The following is a 13,544-nucleotide window of genomic DNA, read 5'->3' on the forward strand; positions in this document are numbered from 1 at the left end:
CTCTCTCTCTCTCTCTCTCTCTCTCTCTCTCTCTCTCTCTCTCTCTCTCTCTCTCTCTCTCTCTCTCTCTCTCTCTCGTGTCAGCAGCTGCTCCCTCCCTTTCTGTTTCTTTTCAGTGATGTCCAATTCATGAACGTTCTCTTGAACCGAATCTTTTCAGTGATTTTGATGAACCGGTTCGCTCACAAATCGAACGGGGTCTGTCCTATCGGTTTTCGAGTCAAACAACTCGCTGACTCATGAATCAGAAACTTCCTTTTAGATTTCGGATCAAAGAATCATTCAAAATTTAATTAGCTTTTTTTCCCCCCCATTTCACTTTTAGACCGTTATGAAGAGGTTCTTTGAAGAGGTTCTATGTTCTTTGTCCGATCCGGGTTAATAACTCACCGAATCAGAATCGTAGGTTAACCTTTTTTGCAAATAGCCTACTGGTGCTACAGAGGTTGAACGTTTGTGTAGCACCCAATTGTAGAACAAGTAGGCTATAAAACATCTGTTACCATCTCTGAATAATATTACTCTATATTAGCCTAGGCCTATATAGGCTATATTTTAAATAATTCAAATGTAAATTCATGTCCTTGTCACACTTAATGATATCACGGTTTCCTGGTTAAATAAAAATGCAATATACACTGAACATAATATAAACATGTACATACAATGTAATTAATGTTCTATTTATTAAAACCAATTTTAAATTCCATCAATTGTGTTTTAAGCATTTTTACATTTATTCTAAAATAAATGTATTCTCACGTGACCTTCCCTCGTTCATTCTCAATTACCCCCCACTAAACCCACCGCACACATTAAAGTGTGTTATAAACATAGACTGTAAAAAATAGGGTTATAAATCAATGGGCTCAGAGGAGGCAAGAGAGACTTCGCTTTTGGACAGTGTTACTTTTTGTATCCATCTAACATTTTGTAATATTTATGTTGTTTTGTTTTCTCCTATTTTTTAAAGGGATACTCCACCAGTTTTTCTTATTAAACTATGTTATTCCCTTAACTAAGACGAGTTGATACATACCTCTCTCGTCTCAGTGCGTGCACTATATCGCTCTGTATTGCCGCAAAACTATGTTAGCACTTAGCTTAGCCCATGCATTAAATATGGGCCAAGCAGAGAAGCGACCAAACACTTCCACGTTTTCCCTATGTAAACACAGTTACTCGAGTAGTGTAACTTGACCTGGGCTGGTGACACAAAATAAACCGTTGCGCTTTTCTAAGCGTTTAAAATTGATGACTATATTGTATGGCGGAATACCATAACAAGTGCTTTTGAGCACTTCGACTTGGCGCAATAATATCTTCACTCGTGAAAAGATTACCGGCTCCCGCTTCCTCTCCCCCTCCCTCCAATAGCATCCAGCTGCTGACATTTCCGTCAATACTACCAACGTGACTTTTACTACCTGTGCTATTAGCAAACTGCAGATCATTTGCAATGGCCGACTTTGTAGATGATTATGACTTCTTTTAGAAGACCCAGAGCCATATCTGTTTGAACCCGAGTACACGGTGGAGGAATTAGCTCTTGTGGACCGTGAGAGGCAAGAAAGATATGATCCAGAACAGACCGGAGCTGGCGAAAGACCACGGGCTTTCTGTAAGTGATCTGAATATTGTTGGTGTAGCCTCATCCTTTAGGCGTGTTCCTGTGCAGGTATAGTCCTTCTTTGTGAAATGTTCGGAGCAAACACGCCACTTCTTCAGAGTCATCAATGGTGTTTTGGGATTCTTGTTCAAAGCAGCTAACCAAGCTCTCCGCTGTATGTGGTGTGTTGGAATTCGGTGAAAAATGACAGCACTATGTACATTCTCCTTATTTTCACAACCCTTTACGATGCACGCTTTAACCATTATTGTACACAAACTAGCTTCCAACAACCTGTTACTTCGTCAACTCCGCTCGAACTACTACCGGCGCATGTCACGTTGTATTGACGGAAATGTCAGAGGGAGGGGGAGAGGAAGCGGGAGCCGGTAAGAGGACTTTTCACGAGTGAAGATATTATTGCGCCAAGTCGAAGTGCTCAAAAGCAATTGTTATGGTATTCCGCCATACAATATAGTCATCAATTTTAAACGCTTAGAAAAGCGCAACGGTTTATTTTGTGTCACCAGCCCAGGTCAAGTTACACTACTCGAGTAACTGTGTTTACATAGGGAAAACGTGGAAGTGTTTGGTCGCTTCTCTGCTTGGCCCATATTTAATGCATGGGCTAAGCTAAGTGCTAACATAGTTTTGCGGCAATACAGAGCGATATAGTGCACGCACTGAGACGAGAGAGGTATGTATCAACTCGTCTTAGTTAAGGGAATAACATAGTTTAATAATAAAAACTGGTGGAGTATCCCTTTAAGGAGCCACTGCCAACCTTGCCTCCTCAGAGGAAACGCCCCTTTTACATAAGAACTTAATAGATTAAATAAATAAATAACGTGTCTACTCATGGCTTTATTGTAACGTGTAAAAATATTTTTATTAATCATTTTAGTGTATAATTAATAAATGATAAATTAATATTAATAATTATTTTTTTCCAACGTGTAGGTTTATTGGAACAAGCTATTGTTCCCTTTTTTTCCATTGCCTAGGCCCTACATGAAATTAAACCTACAGTAGCCTATAGAACAGGCATGTACGAGGTTAAACATTCAGAGTAGTTTTTGACCAAATACTGAATCCAAGAGTTTGTGTTGTAGCCTATCTACAGGCTAAATAATAGCCTAGTTATTAATATTCAGAATTTTTTTCTAAAAAAAGAAAAGAAAAGTTTTGACAAACCCATTTACAAAAAAGATCGTCTACTCTATGTCACATGAAGAGCATTCTTTTCCTCGATACTTTGAAGGTTTTTTTTTACGCGGAACTGTTTTTTGAATCGGTTCATTGAAACGAACGCTCGAAAGAACCGATTCTCGGCACTGAGTCGAATTCTCCATCACTATTTCCCTTTGCCCATGTAACGGGTGTAAAATATTTATTTAATAATTTCACTCAAAATCTCCCTTTCTTATTATCATTTGTTATATTTCTTTCATTATTTTGTATTTTGGAATTTCATTTATTCTTCTAATATTGATTTCTATTTAATTGAGATGTCATATTTCTATGGTTACATGGTCATTTTGTAGTATTGTTAAATGCGGTGCGTGGCTCCTTTAAGACTCATGTTCCGGTTCCGGTTGCTCTCTTTCAGTTCGCGGTAAATGCGACTGAAGAGAGGTGGGTTGTACTGACGCTCCGTCTAAAAAGTTTGATATGAGTTTTGTTTATTGTAATACAACATGTAATTTTGTTCTAAAATGCACTTTAATCTTATTCAAACATGTATGGAGTTTGTGTTAATAACGTGATGAGTCATAACATGTATTTTCGGGGAGAATTCATTAAGCATGAGTGTGCAAGCTCTGTTGGCTAAAATAATGCCTTTCACTAACAGGCTGAATCGCGAGAGAAGGCCACAGACTCGCTTTTGATGTGATATTTCTTTTTATTCATGCAGGTATGTTCTCTTTCATGTTTATGTTAATATTGTTTTGAATTTATGTAAAATGCTTTTATTTTTTTGTGAAATCTTTTGAACCAACAAGATTTGATTATATGAGAAACTGAAATGCATGTTTATAAAAGTGTAAAATGTCCTGCAGTTCGCGGTAAATGCGACTGAAGAGAGGCTGAATCGCGAGAGAAGGCCACAGACTCGCTTTTGATGTGATATTTCTTTTTATTCATGCAGAATAAAATCTGTCTGGAGTACTTTCTGTTGCCCGGTCTCGTTCATCCACAAACACAACGCAGAGCTAAACGAAGACCGGTCACATTGGTGCCGTGACTTTTATTTGATGCAAGTCATCGTGGATCCCCTTTGATCAACATCAGCTTGGTCGCCGGGGTTTGCTGCATTCTGGAACGTCCAAATCTGCCTGTATCTGTGCCAAAGGAAAGACAGGTTGGACATTAGACTGTATCAAAAAAAGGTTGAAACTTCATATTTACAGAAAAAAAAGAGAGACAAAGAAAAGATTGAATTTGACATTTTTGTTTGATTATTTGATTGTGTATTACTCTTAGGTGTGTAGTGTACACATGTGAACAGTTTTTTTTCTGTGGTCATTATCTGTTTTAATTTATTTTTGTTGATTTGTAAAACTCATGATGTCACAAAATAGTGAGAAGACAAGTTACTCTCCTAATGATGGGTTTGAATTGGGTTTTGCTAGGGGCCGTATATTTGGTGAACTTGAACAGACACCACTCAGAAGGACAGTTAATATTGGCTCTCCTGATTTCTGTTCTACCCGTAATCCCGGTAGAGTGCATACTACTGAATCAGAGAAGTGTGAAGGTGCTGCTTCAGACAGCCGAGACCACAGTAATGCTGACTTGAGTAGTTTGATCACACAGCTTGCTCAACAAATAGGGCAGTCAATATCTGATCAGCTGAAAAAAAGCAGTGAAAAAAATGAGTGCCCTGATATTCAAACGCAGAGCATGGGGACGAGCCAGGTTCACATGGAGTCACCTTCTCTTAATTTCACTGGCATGAAGTTAGTAATGAAGCCTGATGTTAAGGCACCTCCCTGTTTCAGAGGGGATGGATCTGACAAATTGTCAATACACGAATGGGAAGAACTCATGGATGTTTATTTGAGGAAGAAAGGTGTTCCTTTAGCTGAACAGGCGGATGAGATCATGTCGAATTTAATGGGAAGAGCCAAAGATGTGATCAAGATAGCACTACGCAGCAATCCATCGCTGAAGCCTGAAACAAACCCAAGAATTGTCACAGACATACTCAAGCAACACTTCAGCGAACTGACATATTCATCTATGCCACTTGCTGACTTTTATTGCACTTTACCTGTAGCAGGAGAGAATGCAATGGAATATTGGATTCGGCTTAATAAAGCTGTTGATGTTGCTGACGAATGTTTGAGAAGGCAGGGCAGAAGTATTGAAGATCCTACCCGTGAGGTGACACAAATGTTTGTTAAACATTGTCCTGATCAATCTCTATCTGCTATCCTGAGGTTCAAGTCTGCTGATAGGTGGACGGCAGCTGAAATACAAGAACGTCTTGATGAATATCAAGCTGAGAAAAGAGCACAAATGAAGGCACAGTCTAATCGTTCTGCCTTTGAGAAAACTGTGGCTGCCAATACCCAAATGTCAAATTTAGATGATGGAATGTCTGGAAATGAGCCGAAAGTGTCAGCAGGTCAAGGTGGGTTGCCAGTTACACCATCAGCTCAGACAGGTGATAGCTGCACTCAGTCCCTTATCAGTTTGCTTGATCGTGTGCTGAAACAAAGCATGCAAACCCCCTCTGTACCCGTAGATTCATTTAGGCATGGGAATGTGAGCAGGAAGTTTTGCAAAGTGTGCAGAGGCATAGACCACTCTACAGTTGCACATTGTAGAAGAGACGGTTTATGCTTGTTTTGTTTCGAACATGGACACAGGAAAAGAGAGTGCCCGAAGTGGAGTAGACATGACAGTCTGGAGGTAAACTACTCGCCACGAGGAGCTGGTCCTTTAAACCATTAGACCCACATTTGGAGAGGGGATGTGTGGGTGATGATCAAACCCTCATAAGTGATCTGGAGCTGCAGTATGAGAATGCATGCCATACTGCATCTGATGGTACTTGCGTGATATACGCACAAAATATGCAGACAATAAAGGCTTTTGATGAGCTTTTCTATACTTCTGTGATTTTAAATGGTCAGTTCCATATGAGAGGAATGCTCGACACTGGCTCCATGTCTTGTACCCTCAGTGAGACAGCTGAACAAAAGTTGTTGGCTGAAAATGTTGTTTTGGACAGGAAATCACTACCAGAGAATATCGTTCTTGTCGGTGTTGGGGGTAGGACCGCACAGCCAAAATGTTTGTACGAAGTTAGTATGAAAGTGTATGGCATCAGCTGTCGAGTTCCAGTTCTCGTTGTTCCAGGACAACACGATGATCTAATTCTGGGCACTAACCTGATTAAACATATTGTGAACCGAATGAAGAACACAGATGAGTATTGGGACTTCATATCGCAACGTGCTACACAGTTATCACCGGACGGTGAACACTTTTTGGATGTTATGTCAAATCTCACACGCTGGCGACATGATGAGATCCCTACCAAAATCGGAACAGTAAAGCTCCATCATGCTGTAACTCTTGCTGCTAGACAAGAGCATTTAGTGTGGGGAAGACTGCCCAGCAACACTCCATTGTCCCTTGGGAGCACCATTCTCGTTGAACCAACTACCTCCAAAACTATGCCAAGAAACATCATGGTAGCTCGTGTGATAACATCTATGTGGGGTGATCGGTGGGTACCTATGAAAATAACCAATTTGTCTGACCAACCTGTCACGCTAAGGAAGAATCGGAAATTGGCAGATGTTTCACCTTGTCTAGCTGTAGAAGATTTCCCAGTTTTCCAGGGCACTGGAAAGATGAAGGAAGTTAGTTCAGAGATGCAAGCTACTCCAAATGGTGCTTCGGATTTGAGATTGCAAGATGTTGGGTTAAGCGAAATTGACATTGATCTCTGCAAAGTCACTGAGGAATCCAAAGAGAAACTTGTACAGTTATTGGTGAATTACAATGATGTGTTCTCTAAGCATCCCTTAGACTGTGGTGAGGCTAAGGAATTTGAACACCGCATCCGACTTACTGATGAGAGGCCTTTCCGGTTGCCATATCGGAGGATCCCTCCTGCTCACTACCAGAAGTTGCGTCAGGTGTTAACTGACATGGAGGAGCAGGGTATCATTCGAAAATCTGTAAGCGAGTATGCATCGCCATTAGTACTTGTGTGGAAAAAGGATGGAAGCCTCCGCATCTGTACGGACTTCAGGTGGCTTAATGCGAGAACACTCAAAGATGCTCACCCACTCCCTCACCAGTCCGACTGCCTTGCTGCTTTAGGAGGAAACAATTACTTCAGCACTTTGGACTTGACCTCCGGGTTCTACAATTTGCCCATGCATGAACAAGACAAAAAATACACCGCTTTCATTACTCCTATGGGACTGCATGAGTATAACCGCATGCCACAAGGCTTGTGCAACAGTCCAGCTTCGTTCATGCGGATGATGCTTAGCATTTTTGGAGATATGAACTTTACCAGCTTACTCTGTTATTTGGACGATTTACTTGTGTTCGCGTCCACAGAGCAAGAGGCTTTGAGCAGGCTTGAAATGGTTTTTCAGCGACTTAGGTTACATCACCTTAAACTGAGTCCCAAAAAGTGTCATTTCTTGCGTGATTCAGTGAAATTCTTGGGCCATATTGTTTCTGGCCATGGTGTCTCTGTGGACTTTACGAAGGTGGATGTGATATCCAAAATGTCCAAGATGCAACTTATGGAGGAAGATGGTTGCACTCCATCAGCGCGAAGAATCAAGTCATTTTTAGGAATGATTTTCTACTATCAACACTTTATTCCTAATTGTTCTTCGATCGCTAAGTCTCTATTTGCTCTAACTGCGGGTCAGAAGAGAAGAAGCAAAGAGAAAGTAAGGAAGCCTGTTGGCACATTCAGGAAGCTGAATCCAAGTGATTGGACGGAGGAATGCGATATTGCTTTCAATACACTAAAGGAGAAGCTGGTGAACTGTGCTGTGCTTGCACATCCTGATTTCTCTAGGCCTTTGATTCTTTCAATTGACGCATCTCTGGATGGGTTGGGTGCTGTGCTATCCCAAGTTCCAGCAGGGGAAGAAATTGCTCGGCCAATTGCCTTCGCCAGCAAGACCCTAACCGTGTCACAGAAGAAGTACCCTGCGCACAGGCTCGAGTTTTTGGCCTTGAAGTGGAGTGTGTGCGAAAAGTTCAGTCACTGGCTCAAGGGGCACAGCTTCACAGTTTGGACTGACAACAATCCACTTACGCACATTATGACCAAGCCGAAACTCGATGCCTGCGAACAAAGGTGGGTTTCAAAACTAGCCCCTTATTCTTTCGACATAAAACATATCGCAGGAGTCAAGAACATTGTGGCTGATGCCTTAAGCAGAGATCCATTTGCAAGATCAATTGGTCATAGGCTCATGAATGAGAGTTACAACCGCTTACTTACCGAAGCTGATGCTGTAGGAGAAGAAGGAATACAGGATGTGTTTCGTCTGAAGGTTGATTGCCACAAGATAAGTGATCTGGTTGGATGTCAATCGAGCTGTAGTATGCAGTCATGTGATCCAGTGGCCGTCAAGACACTTTGCCATGTCCAAGATGACTGGGAAATGGCGACGGTGACACGAGCAGTTCAGCTGGTGCAGTTAGTTCAGCAGATTGCAGACACTAGCCATGGTGAACAGCCTCTGCCTATGTTCTCTCATGAAGAGTTGGAAAGAAGTCAAGAGCTCGACCTTACCATTTCCAAGGTTCTCCCTTTCGTGCTTCGTAAAAGACGCCCTTCAAGAAGAGAGAGGGAAAAGCTCGACTATAGATCTTTAGCCCTTGTCAAGCAATGGGATCACTTAAAAGTGTGTGATGGGATTCTGTACAGGGTGACTAAGGAACCTATAAGCAGACAGAGAAGACATCAGTATGTTCTGCCTCAGAGCATGGTAGAAAAAGCTCTACACGGTCTTCACGATCTTGCCGGTCACCAAGGACAGGCTAGAACAGTTCACTTGGCAAGACAGCGCTTCTTCTGGCCCAAGATGGAGCGCGAGATCAGAGAATATGTGAAGTGTTGCAGGCGGTGCATTTTGGCAAAAACACCTGAGCCAGCTGCTCGAGCTCCACTGGAAAGTATTCAAACTTCTGCACCTATGGAGTTAGTCTGTCTTGATTTTTGGAGTGCAGAAGATAACAAACAGCGTTCAGTGGATGTGTTGGTCCTGACGGATCATTTCACTAAGCTTGCACACGCCTTTCCTTGCAGCAATCAGACAGCTAAGCAAGTTGCTCGGAAGATATGGGACCATGTGTTCTGTGTGTATGGGTTTCCTGAGCGGATCCATACGGATCAAGGAACAAATTTTGAGAGTGAGCTCATTGCTGAACTGCTAGCACTTTCTGGGGTCTCCAAATCTCGTACAACTGCCTATCATCCTATGGGAAATGGCATCACAGAGCGGTTCAACCGAACATTGGGAAGTATGCTTCGCTCCTTGCCTCTGAGATCTAAGGATAAGTGGCCACAACAAATCCAGACTCTGACCTTCGCTTACAACGCAACAATACACGAGACAACGGGTTACGCACCTTTCCAACTCATGTTTGGACGTGTCCCACGATTACCTGTTGACATAATGTTCAAGCAAGTATCGAAGGATCCAGTGATTGTTGATTATAGCAGCTATGTCGCCACTTTAATGTCCCATCTTCACGAAGCAGCTGAAATTGCTCAAAAACATGCTGTACAAGAACAGAGGAAACAGACCAAGATGTATAACCGCAAGATCAAGGGAGTACATTTGAACAATGGAGATAGAGTGCTCATTGCCAATAAAGGAGAAAGAGGAAAAAGGAAGTTGGCAGATAGATGGGAACCTACTGTGTACACCATTGTGGATAATGATCCCCAGACACACATATACAAAGTGAAGGATGACAAAGGACATATTAAAGTCGTACATCGGAACATGCTCTTAGACATCAGTTTCTTACCTGTGACATGTCCTGAGGATGAAAGATGTGGATCAACGGTTGCCGATTGCTCGGACAGTTCCGAGTGGGAGAGCCAATCAACAGATTCCGCTGATTCCTTGGAAGATGAAGATCCTGAAAAGAAAACACATTCATTAGTAATGAATGAGGATGTTTCAAAGAGTTCAGAAACTCTTGATGTACAAATGGAACTGGATGCAGAGGAAAGTGATGACACTTACTGTGTTAATCCTGGTCAAGACAGCCAAAACCAGGTGCTCCCTGAAAAAACGTTGAGCACGGAAACTTCTGATCGTGACAATCTATTGGCAACATCTGACTTTACTAATTCAGATATCGTTGACTCCGATTCACCGGTACGTGATGTGTCAATGCCAGGTCCTGAACAAGCGCAAGGCACAATTACAACACGGGCTGGTAGAGTAGTAAAAAAAAGTCAACCGTCTGATTGAGACCATGGCTCAAAAGCCATTTAAAATGCCAAGCTTGTCAGATAGGTTCCAGAAAAAGTCACAGTCCCTTTTAAGCCTATTCTAATATTCATGATTGGGTAGGAAGTTTATTTTCGATTTTATTTTCTGATATATATTTTTCATTGCCATATAAGAATAATGTGAATGAGGATTCGTTGCAAAGTTTACGTGTGGTATGGTGTATTTGGCAACATACTTTACTAAGAGGTTTTGAGGCCTGATCACCCTCAAATTTCTCTGTATCTGTCAAGACAGATAGCTTTTATTGCTGTAACTGTGGAATTTTTGCATTGTGATTCTTTAGGAAATCCTCTTTATGCGCATATAGAATTTTGGTGAAATTAGGGGAGGTGAATGTAACGGGTGTAAAATATTTATTTAATAATTTCACTCAAAATCTCCCTTTCTTATTATCATTTGTTATATTTCTTTCATTATTTTGTATTTTGGAATTTCATTTATTCTTCTAATATTGATTTCTATTTAATTGAGATGTCATATTTCTATGGTTACATGGTCATTTTGTAGTATTGTTAAATGCGGTGCGTGGCTCCTTTAAGACTCATGTTCCGGTTCCGGTTGCTCTCTTTCAGTTCGCGGTAAATGCGACTGAAGAGAGGTGGGTTGTACTGACGCTCCGTCTAAAAAGTTTGATATGAGTTTTGTTTATTGTAATACAACATGTAATTTTGTTCTAAAATGCACTTTAATCTTATTCAAACATGTATGGAGTTTGTGTTAATAACGTGATGAGTCATAACATGTATTTTCGGGGAGAATTCATTAAGCATGAGTGTGCAAGCTCTGTTGGCTAAAATAATGCCTTTCACTAACAGGCTGAATCGCGAGAGAAGGCCACAGACTCGCTTTTGATGTGATATTTCTTTTTATTCATGCAGGTATGTTCTCTTTCATGTTTATGTTAATATTGTTTTGAATTTATGTAAAATGCTTTTATTTTTTTGTGAAATCTTTTGAACCAACAAGATTTGATTATATGAGAAACTGAAATGCATGTTTATAAAAGTGTAAAATGTCCTGCAGTTCGCGGTAAATGCGACTGAAGAGAGGCTGAATCGCGAGAGAAGGCCACAGACTCGCTTTTGATGTGATATTTCTTTTTATTCATGCAGAATAAAATCTGTCTGGAGTACTTTCTGTTGCCCGGTCTCGTTCATCCACAAACACAACGCAGAGCTAAACGAAGACCGGTCACACCCACCCCAGTTCAGTTGAGTTGCCCTCCCTCTTCAGAACTCCAGAGCGACAAAGAGAACAGACCCCGCGGGGCGGAGAAATAAACCTTCTCTTTTCTTCATCGTATTCTTGGACTCGCATTTTTTCACTGTGCGTTCAGCCCTGTTGGAAGGAGAAGGACTTTGAGGGGCAAAATGTTGACAGCATATGCATTAGCTCACTGGATAACATGCCAGTAAAGATGGAAAATATAGGAACGCATTCATTTAAACTTGTCTATAGATGCAATTGCAGTTTGGCAGTAAAAGGATATTTAATTATATTTACCCTGAGTTGATTTTCGTGATCACTTTCATTCAGACTTAACGTTTTCTGAACGTATAGCCTACTGTAGGCTACACATCTTTGTTTGCTCTGCCATCTGCTGGACAGAATCTCAACTAGTGGGCTGAATTTGGACTGTATGATAATGTTATCATTATAAACTTCTTAGGCTATATACTACCCAGAATCAAACCTCAATGCAAGATACTTTTTTGTCCATAAAAATAACCCAGATCTGGTGCTTGAACTTGGCTACTTAATGCATATCAAAAAACGCTCAATGGGCCCATTAAAATAATTCAATTTAAATCTCGTATTTACCTCTGTCTCAACAAACACAAAGAAACGCATGTTTTTTAACGTATTACAATTCTTTCAAATAAAATTAATAACATGGCATTATGAGAAATGTGTTATGATATTAAAATAAAGGCATTACATGCGCATATTGCGAAGGGATTGAGTGAAGAAATATTGGGTGTTAGAATATTTTTTTATATATTTTATTTTAGTTATTATATATATATATATATATATAATGTATATATATATATATATATATATATATTCTTTTTTTTTTAATTGATGGAGGCCTACAGCACTTTGGGCAACCTTGTTTGTATTGAAATGTCCTTTTAAATAAAAGAAAGAAGAAGAAGAAGAATAAGAATATTAGTAGGCTATAGTAATATATTAACATGGCCATAATATTAAAAAGCAATTTCACTTAAACTCATTTTAAATCGCTGCTACCATTATGTTAACCTGTGTGTACCTACATGTGACAAAGAGATCATTTTTATTATTATTATTATTTAGCTAATCTTAGCATTGTTTTTCCACACCAACCAAAACATTTGATGCATGTAATTTTGCAATGATTGGATAGTGATTTTTATTCAGGTAATCAGTCCATATAAAATCCATTCATCTCGCTATTACATTTATTGCCTTATTCTGCATGCTTTTGGTCAACGCACGTAGATAGGAAGCTGCCTTAAACTATTACACTCACATCGTTTATGTGCACAAAAGGCACAATAAAAGCGATTAATATGCCCCATCCTAGAGCTGCACTGCATCTCTGCCGGGACTCGAACCCGGAGCCTCTGGATTAGAAGTCCAGCGCGCTATTCCATTGCGCCACAGAGACCGAGCCAATAAAAGTCGATCAGACCCGCTTTAGAGACACACTGAACAGCGAATGCCTTCATCAGCATCCAGCAGCATCAGGACCACTGCCGCCATTTTGGTTCTCCACGGACGGCCAGTAGAGGGCGCTCTAGCGCAACTAAACTGCGGCTCTGAGCCAACATGGCGGACTTTATGTATCTAAAAAAAAAAACATTTACTTTTTAAGACTTTAAATTCAAATATACACATTTATCACGGTTACCATTTTCTCCACAAAATAGTACTTACTATTTATGAAAAATATACACGTGTATAATGTATTTTTCTTTCTTTTTAGTCCTTTACTTGACAACAAACTTTTTTTTTTTGCCTTAGTCAAATAATGTTTTTTTTAAAGATGTGTCCAACTCTAAACAGGATACCCATGCAAACAATTAATCACACCATGTTCCCTCAAACTTGACATGAGACAGATGTGAAAAAAGGAAAATGATAAAATATAAACGTATTTATTTATTTTGAATATCTGAATGTTTATGTCTTTCTATATCCGTTATTTTGTCTATATCCCTATTGTTTAGTCACCAGACAAAGTTGTCAACATACAGTATATACACATTAGAGTCAGAAGCAATTTGTTTTCTGTATACAGTAAACCACATTTTAAAATACATGAAACAATTCACAGTGTATAGAACATGACATTTCTTTATATACATATATATACATACACACACACACACACATATATATATATATTAAAGTTATTATAA

The 13,544-nt window shown here is 40.0% G+C and overlaps 1 non-coding gene across 1 annotated transcript; it reads right to left on the reverse strand.

Annotated features, from left to right (window-relative positions):
- Window positions 1-12,716: 12,716 nt before the first annotated feature.
- Window positions 12,717-12,790, reverse strand: trnar-ucu (transfer RNA arginine (anticodon UCU)). Its single transcript has one exon. It is a non-coding gene; the product is annotated as a tRNA-Arg (tRNA).
- Window positions 12,791-13,544: the final 754 nt, after the last annotated feature.

Source organism: Rhinichthys klamathensis, unplaced genomic scaffold (assembly GCF_029890125.1).
Source record: "Rhinichthys klamathensis goyatoka isolate OS25496 unplaced genomic scaffold, OSU_Roscu_1.1 h1tg000165l_1, whole genome shotgun sequence".
NCBI lineage: Eukaryota > Metazoa > Chordata > Actinopteri > Cypriniformes > Leuciscidae > Rhinichthys > Rhinichthys klamathensis.